Source organism: Mesoplodon mirus (genome assembly GCF_964341445.2).
Source record: "Mesoplodon mirus genome assembly, chromosome: 7".
NCBI classification, from domain to species: Eukaryota; Metazoa; Chordata; class Mammalia; order Artiodactyla; family Ziphiidae; genus Mesoplodon; species Mesoplodon mirus.
Window position 1 is genome coordinate 11,451,590 of NC_138983.1, and position 15,144 is coordinate 11,466,733.

At 41.4% G+C, this 15,144-nt stretch overlaps 1 pseudogene across 1 annotated transcript in view; it reads left to right on the forward strand.

Annotated features, from left to right (window-relative positions):
• Positions 1-3,913: 3,913 nt before the first annotated feature.
• The window catches only part of LOC309808742 (elongation factor 1-alpha 1-like), a 33,746-nt pseudogene continuing 22,515 nt past the window's right edge, over positions 3,914-15,144 (forward strand). Inside the window, exon 1 of the transcript in view lies at positions 3,914-4,009. The product of the transcript in view is annotated as an elongation factor 1-alpha 1-like (transcript). The remainder of the gene's footprint in view (positions 4,010-15,144) is intronic.

The following is a 15,144-nucleotide window of genomic DNA, read 5'->3' on the forward strand; positions in this document are numbered from 1 at the left end:
TACAGGTGACTGGTAGTAACATACATAGATGGAGAACAAATTATTGCACAAGGGGACTTGCTGATTCTCTTTTCTTTGTGGACTCTGGAGATGTTAAAATGTTATGAAAAGGAAGAGGCAGTAGAGGATGGCGCTACTGAAGTTGCCTGACATTTCTGGGGACAGAGAATTTGCCCTGGAAAGGAACGTACCTTAAGGAGCACATGTATTTGCCATTGCCGCTAAGCACCTTGTAGGCCATAGTAAGGAGGCTGGATTTTATTATAAGCACAAGATTTATTCTAAACAGAGGGTTTGAAGCAAGGGAGTATATAACCTGATTTTTAAAAATCCCTGGCAGCTGTGTGGACCAAAGCCTCTAGCGTATGAGAGTAGCTGCAGAGGGAGAAAGCAATTAGGGGGAGCTACTCCAGCTTTCCAAAGATGTGAAGGCACAGCGTCCAATGGTAGTGGTGGAAGTGTGAACACTGGTTGGATCCTGCATTTATTTTGAAAGGCACGCCACGAGCTTTGTTTACGGATGGGGAGTTGAAGAAACAAGAGAAAAAGAGGGCTCAGTGGTGATTCCTGGGCTTTTGACTTGAGCGACTTGAGCAAGGATAAAGTCTTCCTTAATGGGTATGGGAAATCCAAGGAAGGAGCGGTGTGTGTGTGTGTGTGTGTGTGTGAATTCTACTTTTGACATGTTGAGTTAGAGATACGTGATAGTGAATACCCAGGGAGGGTCAGGAAGGGACATAGGAGTGGACATGGGAAGGAATAACAGACCAAAGTGAAAGAGACAGAGAGACAGAGAGACAGAGAGACACACAGAGAGAGACAGAGAAGCTTGGACTTTATGATGGTAATGAGGTTGGCCATTAACTGAGAACTAAATTTGAGATGCAGTGAAAAGGAAAAGGAAAAAAGAATTCAAAGGGAGATAGCTCATCAGAAGATAAAGAAAAAGCCTGCCTTGTTTCCCCAGATCCTCTGTTTCTTAGGTGACATATATATTTTTACCTCCCAATGGATTTTTGCCCATTTGTAATGGCATCTCAACCAGCACAAGGTTCCTGCCAATCCCAGAGCATCCTGGCTCCTTGAGCCTAGCTAATAGCTGATGCTTTACTCCTTGTCTGTTTACTGGTCACTGGAATAGCAACTGAACCATATGCTTGGAATAAGTGGCCTGATGCCATTTTAGGTGGCAGTCTTCCATTTCTGTCTTAAGTGTAAAACTGACCCTCACCAGAAAACTAACAGCCTAGAGCTGGCTGAATCAGGACCTATAGGTCCATGGCAGAGCCCCAGCACTGCTTTCCCTTTCGAGGCTGTGCTCTGAAAGCTTCAAGGCAAACCCACCGCAACTTGGCAACAGTGACAGAGTAGGGATTGCTCAAGGAATCTGCTGAGCCACCAAGGAGACTTCACTTCCAGCTGATGCTGATATGATGCTGTTGAAATAGTTTGACATCCTTGAGAACAGGTGTTTGCCTTTGATAAGACTACACACTGCACAGTCCCTTGGACTCAGCACCTTGTTGGCCATATGTAATAAGTAGTCTGCATTTCATTATAAATGTGACAAGAATACGTCTGGCCAAGTCGCAGGTGGTTGGGTTATTTAACTGTCGTCAGACCCATAATGAGGTAAAGACAGCTCACATGTTCTGGAGAGATGGGAATTCATCAAATACTAAAGCCAAGCCTGAGAGAGTCAGGGGACAAGGCCAGTGCTTTGGAATAGTGACTATTCCATGAATCCTGACAGATGTCTCTCCCCGCACCAACACTCAAAAACTCCTGACAGAGAGGGCTGATTTCTGTATTTAGTTGCAAACAACATATTCTGGGAACAGAGAAGAGACTATTGCCTCTACCTGAGGAGAGTATGGGGGCGGGGGAACAGGGAGAGAGGGATTTAGATTTGAACTTGATAGGTGAGGGATGAGGGGAACTGTCATCAGATGTACAAAGGCAAAAGCAGCATGGAGGGCTAGAGCGTTGGCCTCTGGGGAGGAGTTGGGGATGAAGGCCTGGATACCCTATTCCAGAACTGGCCCTGAGATATGCAAAAGCACAGAAGGGATGGTCTATTCCTCCTCTCCTATGAGTTCACAGTGAGCTCACCTCACTTTGGCTTAGAAGCTGTCTTCCTTTTTAAAAGAGGACAGGAATGGGGTCTCTAAATTTCCAGAAACCACATAGGGTCAGCCCTGAAGGCCTAGCAGCTAAACTGTCTACAGAGACCCCTGGTCCATCCTATCCTAGGAAGACAGTGCACTCATGGAAGGGTAAAGCCCTCCCTCCCGGGACACCAGAGGCTCCAAGAAGGAGGCCGCCAGCAAGCCGGGATTTTTCTCTCTCCAGTAAAAGAAATACGAGGGTGGACGTTGCCTGGGGCTAAGACACAGCCGTGAGCTGGATGGTTTCTCATCCTCTCTTGCACTCTGGGACTTGAAAACCCTGGGCTGCGCTGGTCTTTCGGCTCAGGGGATGGCTCAGGACTGGTCTGGGCCAGACAGGCCAAACTAAGAGGCCTAGACATCTGACTGTCTCCCTGAAGCTCCTCTCCTGGTGACTTGAGTTTCCAAGGAGTCTTATTTTATCAAGCGAATTCCTAGAAGGAAAACCACCCTACAGGGTTCCAGGCACCTGCAGGAATTTCAGGCTCTGAGGCCTGGAGATGGACGAACACTTCAGTCCAATGTATATCCCCAGTGGGGACTTATCTGGGTCGCATTTGATCTTCGCAGTCACCCCTTGATCTAGGTGTGACTTTTGTCCCCATTTCACAGATTATGAAACAGGATGGTTTGTCGGAGGCTATGGGTCTAGTTGGGGTGGGTGTAGGGGTTTCCAGGAGGAGTTTAACCTTAGAGCCTCACAGCTTCTTAGGACCCTGTGGGGAGAACTTAGGCAAGCTCCCTTGCCTCTTGGTGGGGGTGGGGGGTGTTCTTATTTCCCTATTTGTAAATTAAAGTGATTGCCCATTTGTGATTTTCCATCCATTCCTGTCCCAACTCATCACTTGAGTAACATTTAAAAACCACAGATTCTGGGACTCAATCCCAGTGTAAGTTCAATAGGTCTGGGGTGAGTCTCCATAACCTGCATCTTTTAACAAATAGAGGCATCAACAGATCTGCCTGAGAAACTCAGACCAGTGCTTCGCAAAGTTTACGCTGCATCAGGATCCTCTGGGGAGCTTGTTGAAACACATTCTTGAGCTCCTGTGAGATCCTGATTCCGTAAGGCTAGTGTGGCCAGGTGCATTTCTCAAGAGCTGATGCCAATGCTGCTGGTGACCATCTTTCTTCATTGAACAAAACTACTCTAAGGACTTTACAAATATTAACTAATTTTATCCTCATAACAGCCATAGGAGGCAGCTACAATCATCCCCATTTCAAAGGAAACTGTCTCCACAGAGACATCAAGCAATTGGCCTCAAGACACACAGCTCTTAGCAGAGCCTGGATGACCCACCAAGCAGTTGGTACGTGACTCCCCTCCCCCCGCCTCCCCCCTACTCCCCCACCCCCACCCCCGCCAGGCATTGCTTCTCCGCTATTGTTCTAATCAGCTTCCACTACCCTAGCCCACTTCAGCACTTCCCGGGGCAGCTCCACTCCAGTCCCGCACCCCGATGCCCCAACCTATCCCTCTGTGACCCTCCCTCACTGCTCCTGGGACTGAGATCAGCGCCGACAGCCCCTTTCCAGGTCTGCCCCTGCACACCAGCAGAGCCCGAAAGAACCTCGCCCAGCCCTAGAGCAGCTAGTACTTGCTGCGGGCAAAGCTTCTTCAGGGCGGATGGAGTTCCGCGTGCAGCCTGCAGATGGCGCCAGAGGATCAGCCTGAGGAACGGGGAGGGGGAAGGAGGCGGGGGAAAGCGGAGGTGGGTGAGAATTGACAGTCATGACGGCCAATGGCAGCATGGCGTGGTTTGCCCAACTTCCGTGCTCTGGCCCCCAAGAGCTTCCCACCCCTTGAGGGGGCTGCAATTGTGGCAGGGAACGGAGAGGTGGAGGAGCCACCTGCTGCGTCACGTGGTCTCTGAGTGTACCCCTGTTAGTCCAAGGTTGCAATAGCTCATGGGGGCTCAACCTTCACACCCCCCGCCCCCGCCCCAACTTACCTTCCTCTCAGTTCACTGAGGCTCATCTCACCAGTCTCTGGCAAACGTGTGTCTCCATCACTCTGGGTCCTTGTAGTTTTGGTAAAAGGCATTACTGTCGCTCTGTAGTATAATCTGAAGTCAGGGAGTCTGATTCCTCCGCTACCTGTCATTGTCTTAGCGGCTATTTCCCGCACTGACAGTGCAGAGCGGGCTGCTTGGCGGGTGGGGATGAGGGCAGCAGAGTGAGGGATGAGAGGTAGGAACCACCCCCTAAATGCCAGGCATTGTGTTTTCCACAGGATCGTCTCATTTCATCATCTTTGTCTTTAATCCATTTCCTGTTTCACAGATGAGGGAACAAGGTGAATAAATTGCCCGTGATCTTGACTTCTGTCAGACGCCAAAGCCCAAGGTCTTTTTATTGTGCCAAGGCTGCCTTTGCAGCGTTTCAGTGCATGCAGTTCCGGTAAATCACCTCTCCCCACACTGATTCACCCTTCCGACCATCTATTCATCTATTCATTTATTAGGGACCCATCCGCAAGGCACAGGCCTAATTGCTATTAAAAATACAAAAAAAAAAAGAACTCTGCTATGAAGTAGAGGAGATAAAAAAGATATATACAGGGGATTAAAAAAAAGATATACACAGAATATTGATACCTACTTTGTTCCAGATAATATGATGGCATCTGAAGACAAAGACATGGATAAATCTACCCTTGCCTTTCAGGAGGTCTTAGGCAGGAGTAATCTCTGAACTTTTAACTTCCCACCCCTACAATTTTTAACAAACTGAGCATCCACTCCATATATATTATTTATATTATATATGTATATATTCTTTTGTAATTGATACATTAAATGTTAGCTCATTTAATTTCTTATTTTGGGGGTAAAAATATAAATAGAGGTGGAAGTATTTTTTTCATTCACTCCAGTGGACCATCTTGGGCACTTCCTGGAGAGCTTCCTTGATCTGGAACCGCCAGCCCCGGTACATGCCTGACTCTCTCCCTTCTTTCTTTAGATCTCTGTTAAATGCCAGGTTTCGAGAGAGGCCTTCCCTGACCACTCCCTATAAAATATTGTCCTCTCTTCCTCTGTCATCTTCTGTCCCCTTATCCCAATATTTCATATACTACATTTCACTGTATAGTAAATATCATTATTTTTTGTTAGTTTAGTTTTTGTCTCCTTGCACTAGGATGTAAGCTTCAAAGAACAACAAGGTCCTACTCTATAGCACAGGGAACTATATTCAATATCCTGTGATAAACCATAATGAAAAAGAATATATATGTATAACTGAGTCACTTTGCTGTACAGTAGAAATTAACACAACATTGTAAATCAACTATACTTCAATAAAATTTAAAAAAAAAAGAATGAAAGCTTCAAGAGGGGCAGGAAGGAGTCCTGAACACTGGGGGCTTCGAGACAAAAGCAACAAAGCCAGAGGGTTGGGGATAGAGGGAGAAAGCCTTACCCAGTGCATCCTGAAACCCCCTGGGCTGGGGTGGGAGTAGAGGGAATATGGGGACTGTTTATTCACGCCTCTCCTGATTGCTGCACTCTTGCAATGCTCAGGGCCAGTATCACCCAGCCCTTCTCTCTCCCCCAGTTATCTATAGTCTCCCCTTCTTCTCTCTGATTTTTAGTGAGGAATTGCACATTTTCAGTCCTCACCCCCACAGGTAGCAAAGGTAAAGGTCTGATACACAAAGACTCTGCAGTTTGTTTCTCTCAGCATCTTCTCACTTAAGACGTTTGTGGTTGTAGAAAGAGTTCTGACCTAGGAGCCAGAAGACCTCATCTCTGTAACTGGATTTGCCCCTGAAGAAAAGAGTAAAGGGGATGGTTGAACACCCTATTCCCACACTATCTGACTTCCATCCCATACACAGGAGCCAAGGACACCTAGGAGTTGATCTTGGATTGAGCTTCTTACCCAAACTGTGTCCTGAACTAATGGGAAATGAGGGATCCTTCACGGTTGCCTGTTTCTGTGTAATGTAAGGAGAACATGGTAAGAAACCTACACAGAGTGTAGAGATTTTTATTATGATTTATAATCATTGGGCCCCAGCTGCACCAAGGATGAGAACCAGTCACACACCCCTGAAGACCGAGGGTGGACAGCATGGTATAAAGTGGAGTGCACAGACATGCACTAGCTTCCCTGTACTGACATGGTGCACACCCATGCCAGCCTCACCTCTGGCCAGCTCTTTGCAGTCTTACACCATTTTATAAACTTGAAGTTGGGTTAAACACTATTTTATCCTATGATTTTGATGGTTACTCCCTATCTGAGCCCACGCACCCCCAATTACTAGTCACCCGCTTCTTACTAGCTACGTGACCTGAACAGGTTACCTTCTTTTTTGAGCCTCAATTTCCTTTCATTTAGAATGGAAAAAAATTTTTTTTGTTATTCTAAAACATGGGGTCACAGGGTCAAAGAAAGATATTGTGGATTTGGAAGAATTCAGAAATTATATCACTAACATACTCGTACGTAGAAAATACTAGAGTAAGAATTCTAACCAAACATCAAATAAATAGGAGTAGAGACCTCAGTTAGGAGCAGAAAAAAAGGAAAGCAAACAGTGGTGAGCAAAAGAATCTGGCAAATTTTATCTATATAGTTAAATCTAAATGGACAGTGAGAGACCCTCTGGGAATGTGTAATAAAAGTTTTTAAAAGGGATTCTTTAAGTGACTCACTGCAAGGGAAATTCTATGATATCTGGAGCTGAAACATTCAGGGTTTGGCTCAAGGGGACCACAGGTAGAGGAGTAGCGCATTTTGTCTCACCCGTCATACTCTTCTGGATGTGGGGAGGGAGATGAATAGGGGAAATGAATCTTTTGGAGAGATGTCATCTTATTGGGATGCAAGTGGAAGAAGAGGGAGGGTAACTGGTACTTTGCCCATCTATAACAGAAGCGAATTTTTGTTCAGCTGTGAGCACTAGGAAAAATACTATTGACTGAATAAAAAGCTAATAAGAGAATGTGATGAATAAGCAAATCATAAGATTCCTTAGTGGAGGTAATATCTGTTGCTTTTCTATACACTAATAATGAACCATGAGAAAGGGAAAACAATCCCATTTAAAATTGTATCCAAAAAAATAAAATACCTAAGAATAAACTTAACCAAGGAGTTGGAAGACTTACACTCTGAAAACTATGAAACATTTATGAAGGAAATTGAAGATGATATGAAGACATGGAAATCTGTCATGTGTTCTTGGATTGGAAGAATTAATATTGTTAAAATGTCCATACTACCCAAAGCAATCTACAGGTTTAAAATGAAAATACCCAGGACATTTTTCACAAAACCAGAACAAATAATCCTAAAATTTATATGGAACCACAAAAGACCTGGAATCACCAAGACAATCTTAAGAAAAAAGAACAAAACTGGAAGTATCACACTCTCTGACTTCAGACTATACTACAAGGCTACAGTAATCAAAACAGTATGGTACTGGCACAAAAAAATAGACACATAGATTAATGAAATAGAATAGACAGCCCAGAAATAAACCCACACACTCATGGTCAATTAATCTAAGACAAAGGAAGAAAAATACTATTGATTACATAAAAAGCTAATAAGGGAATATGATGGATAAGTGAATTCATAAGATTCCTTAGTGGAGGCAATATCCTCACTAAAAAACAGCGCTTATCTTTTGAACAGACACAGGGTACAATCTTCAAAAGAGAAAAAGCATATACAGGGGAAATAAATTAATTTTCACCCCATTCTCAAGACACTACGTTTCCTGGGATAATTGATGACTATACAAGCATGATAACTCCTTTTCAACATATTTCACAGCAGCTGAGCAGTTCAGTGTTCATGCATAAGAAGACTGGCTGATCTGGCAGGAAATGAAAAGTTTTACCTTAGATATATTTCTCATGAATAGTTTTTAGGCGGTCAGTGAGTATGCTCAAAAAGGGATTCACAAACCTCTATAATACATGAGTTTGGGACACAGAAAGCTAAAGATTTGGACTAAGTTTAGATGAGATCAGGAGACAAAGAGGCTAGCAGAGGTGTGTGTGTGTGTGTGTGTGTGTTCATATAAGGACAGGTGGGAACCCATTAGGCTGCTAGTGAGGTGCCACGATCTCCAGGTCCTGGAGTAGGTCCTTGGGAAGACAAACTCTTCTAAAAAGTTGGTGCCCTTACCATTTTAAAATATTTTTATTATTACTGCTGGGCATCATTGTTCAACTTTTTAAAATATCTTACACAGGCTACTCTTCCCATGGTTACAAGGCAAGGCTTGGTTGCCAAGAGCTTCTGTTAGACTGTCCCTAATTTTTCTTTGTGAGACCAGGTGCTTCTTCAGGGTAAGGAAGGGAGGTGGGAAGGTCCCTAGTAACCTACTCTCTCTCCCTGTTCAAAGGACTCTAAAAGAGCACAGCAGAGACCGTCCACTGGGATCAACTTTAATGCTTCCCATACTCCTGAGCTGAGGCTTTCCCTGAAGGTGAAAGAAAAGACTGTTCACTGGGTCATGGGAAGATTCATATGTAAAGCCCAAGACTCAGGTACTATTTCAGGGGAGTTTGTATCCACAGTAAAGTAGGATTGGCCCAGGTTCATCTGACTGCAAGGGCAACAGTATAAGGCAAATATGAAGGAACTAATATGATGTGGAGGGTGGGACCAGCCTGCGAGAAAGTGTGGAAAGGGAGAAAGCTAGGTGGAGAGGGTGAGCCAAACATGTGTCCATCTTCTTCAAACCAATAATTATATGAAATAATGGAAAAAATAAAAAGAAACAAAAACAGAATAAATCTGCCCCAATAAGGTACTGTCATGGAGCCTGAAATTTTGAGCAGATGGATGAACATAGAGGAAACACCAGATTGAAACACTTATGGGAGCAGACTGCTGTGAAGATAGGAACTGTAAAAAAAAACTTGAAGTTTGGGCATGATGGCAGCTGGGTGGGAGATGGCCTAGGATATCTAGTCAATCCCTGTCTCTCCTCCATCCTCACATCCCTGTTTGTCCTAAGCAACATTTATCCACAGGCAAAAGTGACGAGTGTTAGCACCAGGCTAGAGATACAAATCTTGCCCAAGAGGTAGTTGATAAGCACAAGCAGGGACCAGAAATAAGACTTAGAAACGAGTTTCCAGTGCCCCCCATGTGGACGCACAACTCTCGCCTCCCCCAGGGTCCCTGTAGGTCAGCTATGATGAACAGACAAACAGATGAACAGTTCTCAAACACAGAAGTAGAAAACCAGAAATCACAAAAAATTCAAGTTATAATGGTATTGTATAAATCCAACTTTAAAAAAAATTACTTGATCTGTCATTATCTGAGGAAATTGTCCTGAATTTTCCCACTATGACTGTGGATTTACCAATCTCTCTCTGTATGTCTATATATTCTGTAGCTGTCTTGTTTAGTTAGGAAGATTCATGACCTATCTTCTGGGAGGACTCTGTTTTTATCAGACGTTCACCTTAAGTTTTTTTTTTTTTTTTTTTTTGCCGATATTGATGTTATTAGCTTGCTTTCAGTTTAACATTTATCTAATGTATCTTTTTTCCATCCTTTTAACCCTCACATGTTTGTTTCAGATGTGCCTTAGTATGGATTGGATGTTTTTGTGCCTTCCCCTCCCAAATTTATGAGTTGAAGCCCTAACCCCCAAAGTGATGATTTTTGGAGGTGAGGCATGTTTAGATGAGGTCATGAGGGTGGAGCCCCCATGATGGGATTGGTGTCCTTCTAAGCAGGGGACAAGAAACTAGAGCACTCTCTCTCATCCTCTTTCTTTCTCCACCATGTGAGGACATATTTAGAGGGCAACTATCAGTAAGCCAAGAGAAGAGGCTCAGCTTAAATATACCTTGTTGGCACCTAGAACGTGGACTTCTCAGACTCCAGAACACTGAGAAATAAATGTCTGTTAAGTTACCCAGTAAATGGAATTCTTTTATGGCAGCCTGAGAAGAATAATATGCATCTTGGACTTTGCTTTTAACTCAATATATGAGAGACCTGCATTTTAATAGGAAAATTAATCCACCTACTTTTATTGCGATTATTGATAATTTTATGCTTATTTTTGCCACATTAAAAAATCTGGAGTCCCTCTCATCAAGCCTATTAGATAGCCTCATCCACCAGAGGGCAGACAGCAGAAGCAAGAAGAACTACAATCCTGAAGCCTGTGGAACAAAAACCATATTCACAGAAAGACAGACAAGATAAAAAGGCAGAGGGCTATATACCAGATGAAGGAACAAGATAACCCCCCCCCAAAAAAAAACTAAATGAAGTGGAGATAGGCAACCTTCCAGAAAAAGAATTCAGAATAATGATAGTAAAGATGATCCAGGACCTCAGAAAAAGAATGGAAGAAAAGATCATGAAGATGCAAGAAATGTTTAACAAAGACCTAGAAGAATTAAAGAACAAACAAACAGAGATGAACAATACAATAACTGAAATGAAAACTACACTAGAAGGAATCAATAGCAGAATAACTGAGGCAGAAGAACGGATAAGTGACCTGGAAGACAGAATGGTGGAATTCACTGCTGCGGAACAGACTAAAGAAAAAAGAAAGAAAAGAAATGAAGACAGCCTAAGAGACCTCTGGGACAAAATTAAATGCAACAAAATTAGCATTATAGGGGTCCCAGAAGGAGAAGAGAGAGAGAAAGGACTTGAGAAAAATATCTGAAGTCCTTCTCTAACATGGGAAAGGAAAGAGCCACCCAAGTCCAGGAAGCACAGCAAGTCCCATACAGGATAAACTGAAGGAGAAACACGCCGAGACATATAGTAATCAAATTGGCAAAAATTAAGACAAAGAAAAATTATTGAAAGCAGCAAGGGAAAAATGACAAATAACATACAAGGGAACTCCCATAAGGTTAACAGCTGATTTCTCAGCAGAAACTCTACAAGCCAGAAGGGAGTGGCATGATATACTTAAAGTGATGAAAGGGAAGAACCTACAACAAATATTACTCTATCCAGCAAGGATCTGATTCAGATTCGATGGAGAAATCAAAAGCTTTACAGATAAGCAAAAGCTAAGAGAATTCAGCACCACCAAACCAGCTCTACAACAAATGCTAAAGGAACTTCTCTAAGTGGGAAACACAAGAGAAGTAAAGGACCTACAAAAACAAACCCAAAACAATTAAGAAAATGGCCATAGGAACCTTCATATCGATAATTACCTTAAACGTGAATGGATTAAATGCTCCAACCAAAAGACACAGGCTTGCTGAATGGATACAAAAACAAGACCCATATATATGCTGTCTACAAGAGACCCACTTCAGACTTAGGGACACATACAGACTGAAAGTGCGGGGATGGAAAAAGATATTCCATGCAAATGGAAATCAAAAGAAAGCTGGAGTAGCTATACTCATATCAGATAAAATAGACTTTAAAATAAAGAATGTTACAAGAGACAAGGAAGGACACTACACAATGATTAAGGGATCAATCCAAGAAGAAGATACAACAATTATAAATATATATGCACCCAACATAGGAGCACCTCAATACATAAGGCAACTGCTAACAGCTATAAAAGAGGAAATCGACAGTAACACAATAATAGTGGGGGACTTTAACACCTCACTTACACCAATGGACAGATCATCCAAAGTGAAAATAAATAAGGAAACACAAGCTTTAAATGACACAATAGACCAGATAGATTTAATTGATATTTATAGGACATTCCACCCAAAAACAGCAGATTACACTTTCTTCTCAAGTGTGCATGGAACATTCTCCAGGATAGATCACATCTTGGGTCACAAATCAAGCCTCAGTAAATTTAAGAAAATTGAAATCATATCAAGCATCTTTTCTTTTCTGACCACAACCCTATGAGATTAGAAATGAAATACAGGGAAAAAAACACAAAAAACACAAACACATAGAGGCTAAACAATACATTACTAAATAACCAAGATATCACTGAAGAAATCAAAGAGGAAATAAAAAAATACCTAGAGACAAATGACAATGGAAACACGACGATCGAAAACCTATGGGATGCAGCAAAAGCAGTTCTAAGAGGGAAGTTTATAGCTATACAAGCCTACCTCAAGAAACAAGAAAAATCTCAAATAAACAATCTAACCTTACACCTAAAGGAACTAGAGAAAGAAGAACAAACAAAACTCAAAGTTAGCAAAAGGAAAGAAATCATAAAGATCAGAGCAGAAATAAATGAAATAGAAACAAAGAAAACAGTAGGAAAGATCAATAAAACTAAGAGCTGGTTCTTTGAGAAGATAAACAAAATTGACAAACTTTTAGCCAGACTCATCAAGCAAATGAGGGAGAGGACTCAAATCAAGAAAATTAGAAATGAAAAAGGAGAAGTTACAACAGACACCTCAGAAATACAAAGCATCCTAAGAGACTACTACAAACAACTCTATGCCAATAAAACGGACAACCTGGAAGAACTGGACAAATTCTTAGAAAAGGTATAACCTTCCAAGACTGAACCAGGAAGAAACAGAAAATATGAACAGACCAATCACAAGTAATGATATTGAAACTGTGATCAAAAATCTTCCAACAAACAAAAGTCCAGGACCAGATGGCTTCACAGGTGAATTCTATCAAACATATAGAGAAGAGCTAACACCCATCCTTCTCAAACTCTTCCAAAAAATTGCAGAGGAAGGAACATTCCCAAACTCATTCTATGAGGCTACAATCACCCTGATATCAAAACCAGACAAAGATACTACAAAAAAAGAAAATTACAGACCAATATCACTGATGAATATAGATGGAAAAATCCTCAACAAAATACTAGCAAACAAAATCCAACAACACATTAAAAGGATCATACACCACGATCAAGTTGGATTTATCCCAGGGGTGCAAGGATTCTTCAATATACGCAAATAAATCAATGTGATACATCATTTAATAAATTGAAGAATAAAAACCATATGATCCTCTCAATAGATGCAGAAAAAGCTTTTGACAAAACTCAACACCCATTTCTGATAAAAAATCTCCAGAAAATGGGCATAGAGGGAACCTACCTCAACGTAATAAAAGCAATATATGACAAACCCACAGCAAACATCATTCTCAATGGTGAAAAACTGAAAGCATTTCCTCTAAGATCAAACATGAGACAAGGATGTCCACTCTCACCACTATTATTCAACATAGCATTGGAAGTCCTAGCCATGGCAATCAGAGAAGAAAAAGAAATAAAAGGAATACAAATTGGGAAAGAAGAAGTAGAACTGTCACTGTTTGCAGATGACATGACACTATACATAGAGAATCCTAAAAATGCCACCAGAAAACTACTAGATCTAATCAATGAATTTGGTAAAGTTGAAGGATACAAAATTAATGCACAGAAATCTCTTGCATTCCTATACACTAATGATGAAAAATCTGAAACAGAAATTATGGAAACACTCCCATTTACCATTGCAAGAAAAAGAATACAATGCCTATGAATAAACCTACCTAGGGAGACAAAAGAGCTATATGCAGAAAACTATAAGACACTGATGAAATAAATTAAAGATGATACCAACAGATGGAGAGATATACCATGTTCTTGGATTGGAAGAATCAATATTGTGAAAGTGACTATACTACCCAAAGCAATCTACAGTCAATGCAATCCCTATCAAATTATTAATGGCTTTTTTATGGAACTAGAACAAATCATCTTAAAATTTGTATGGAGACACAAAAGACCCCGAATAGGCAAAGCAATTTTGAGGGAAAAAAAAGGAGCTGGAGGAATCAGACTCCCTGACTTCAGACTATACTACAAAGCTACAGTAATCAAGACAATATGGTACTGGCACAAAAACAGAAACATAGATCAATGGAACAATATAGAAAGCCCAGAGATAAACCCATGCACCTATGGTCAACTAATTTATGACAAAGGAGGCAAGGATATACAATGGAGAAAAGACAGTCTCTTCAATAAGTGGTGCTGAGAAAACTGGACAGCTACATGTAAAAGAATGAAATTAGAACACTCCCTAACACCATACACAAAAGTAAACTCAAAATGGATTAAAGACCTAATGTAAGACTGGACACTATAAAACTCTTAGAGGAAAACATAGGCAGAACACTCTTTGACATAAATCACAGCATGATCGTTTTTGATCCACCTCCTAGAGTAATGGAAATAAAAAGAAAAATAAACAAATGGGACCTAATGAAACTTCAAAGCTTTTGCACAGCAAAGGAAACCATAAACAAGACGAAGAGACAGCCCTCAGAATAGGAGAAAATATTTGCAAACGAATCAATGGACAAAGGATTGATCTCCAAAATATATAAACAGCTCATGCAGTTCAATATTAAAGAAACAAACAACCCAATACAAAAATGGACAGAAGACCTAAATAGACATTTCTTCAAAGAAGACATACAAATGGCCAAGAAGCACATGAAAAGCTGCTCAGCCTCACTAATTATTGGAGAAATGCAAGTCAAAACTACAATGAGGTATCACCTCACACCAGTTAGAATGGGCATCATCAGAAAACCTACAAACAACAAATGCTGGAGAGGGTGTGGGGAAAAGGGAACCCTCTTGCACTGTTGGTGGGAATGTAAATTGATACAGCCACTATGGAGAACAGTATGGAGGTTCCTTAAAAAACTAAAAATAGAATTACCATATGATCCAGCACTCCCACTACTGGGCATATACCCTGAGAAAACCATAATTCAAAAAGACACATGCACCCCAATGTTCATTGCAGCACTATTTACAATAGCCAGGTCATGGAAGCAACCTAAATGCCCATCGACAGACGAAAGGATAAAGAAGATTTGGTACATATACACAATGGAATATTACTCAGCCATAAAAAGGAACGAAATTGAGTCATTTGTTGAGACGTGGGTGGATCTAGAGACTGTCAGACAGAGTGAAGTAAGTCAGAAAGAGAAAAACAAATACCATATATTAACACATGTATGTGGAACCTAGAAAAAT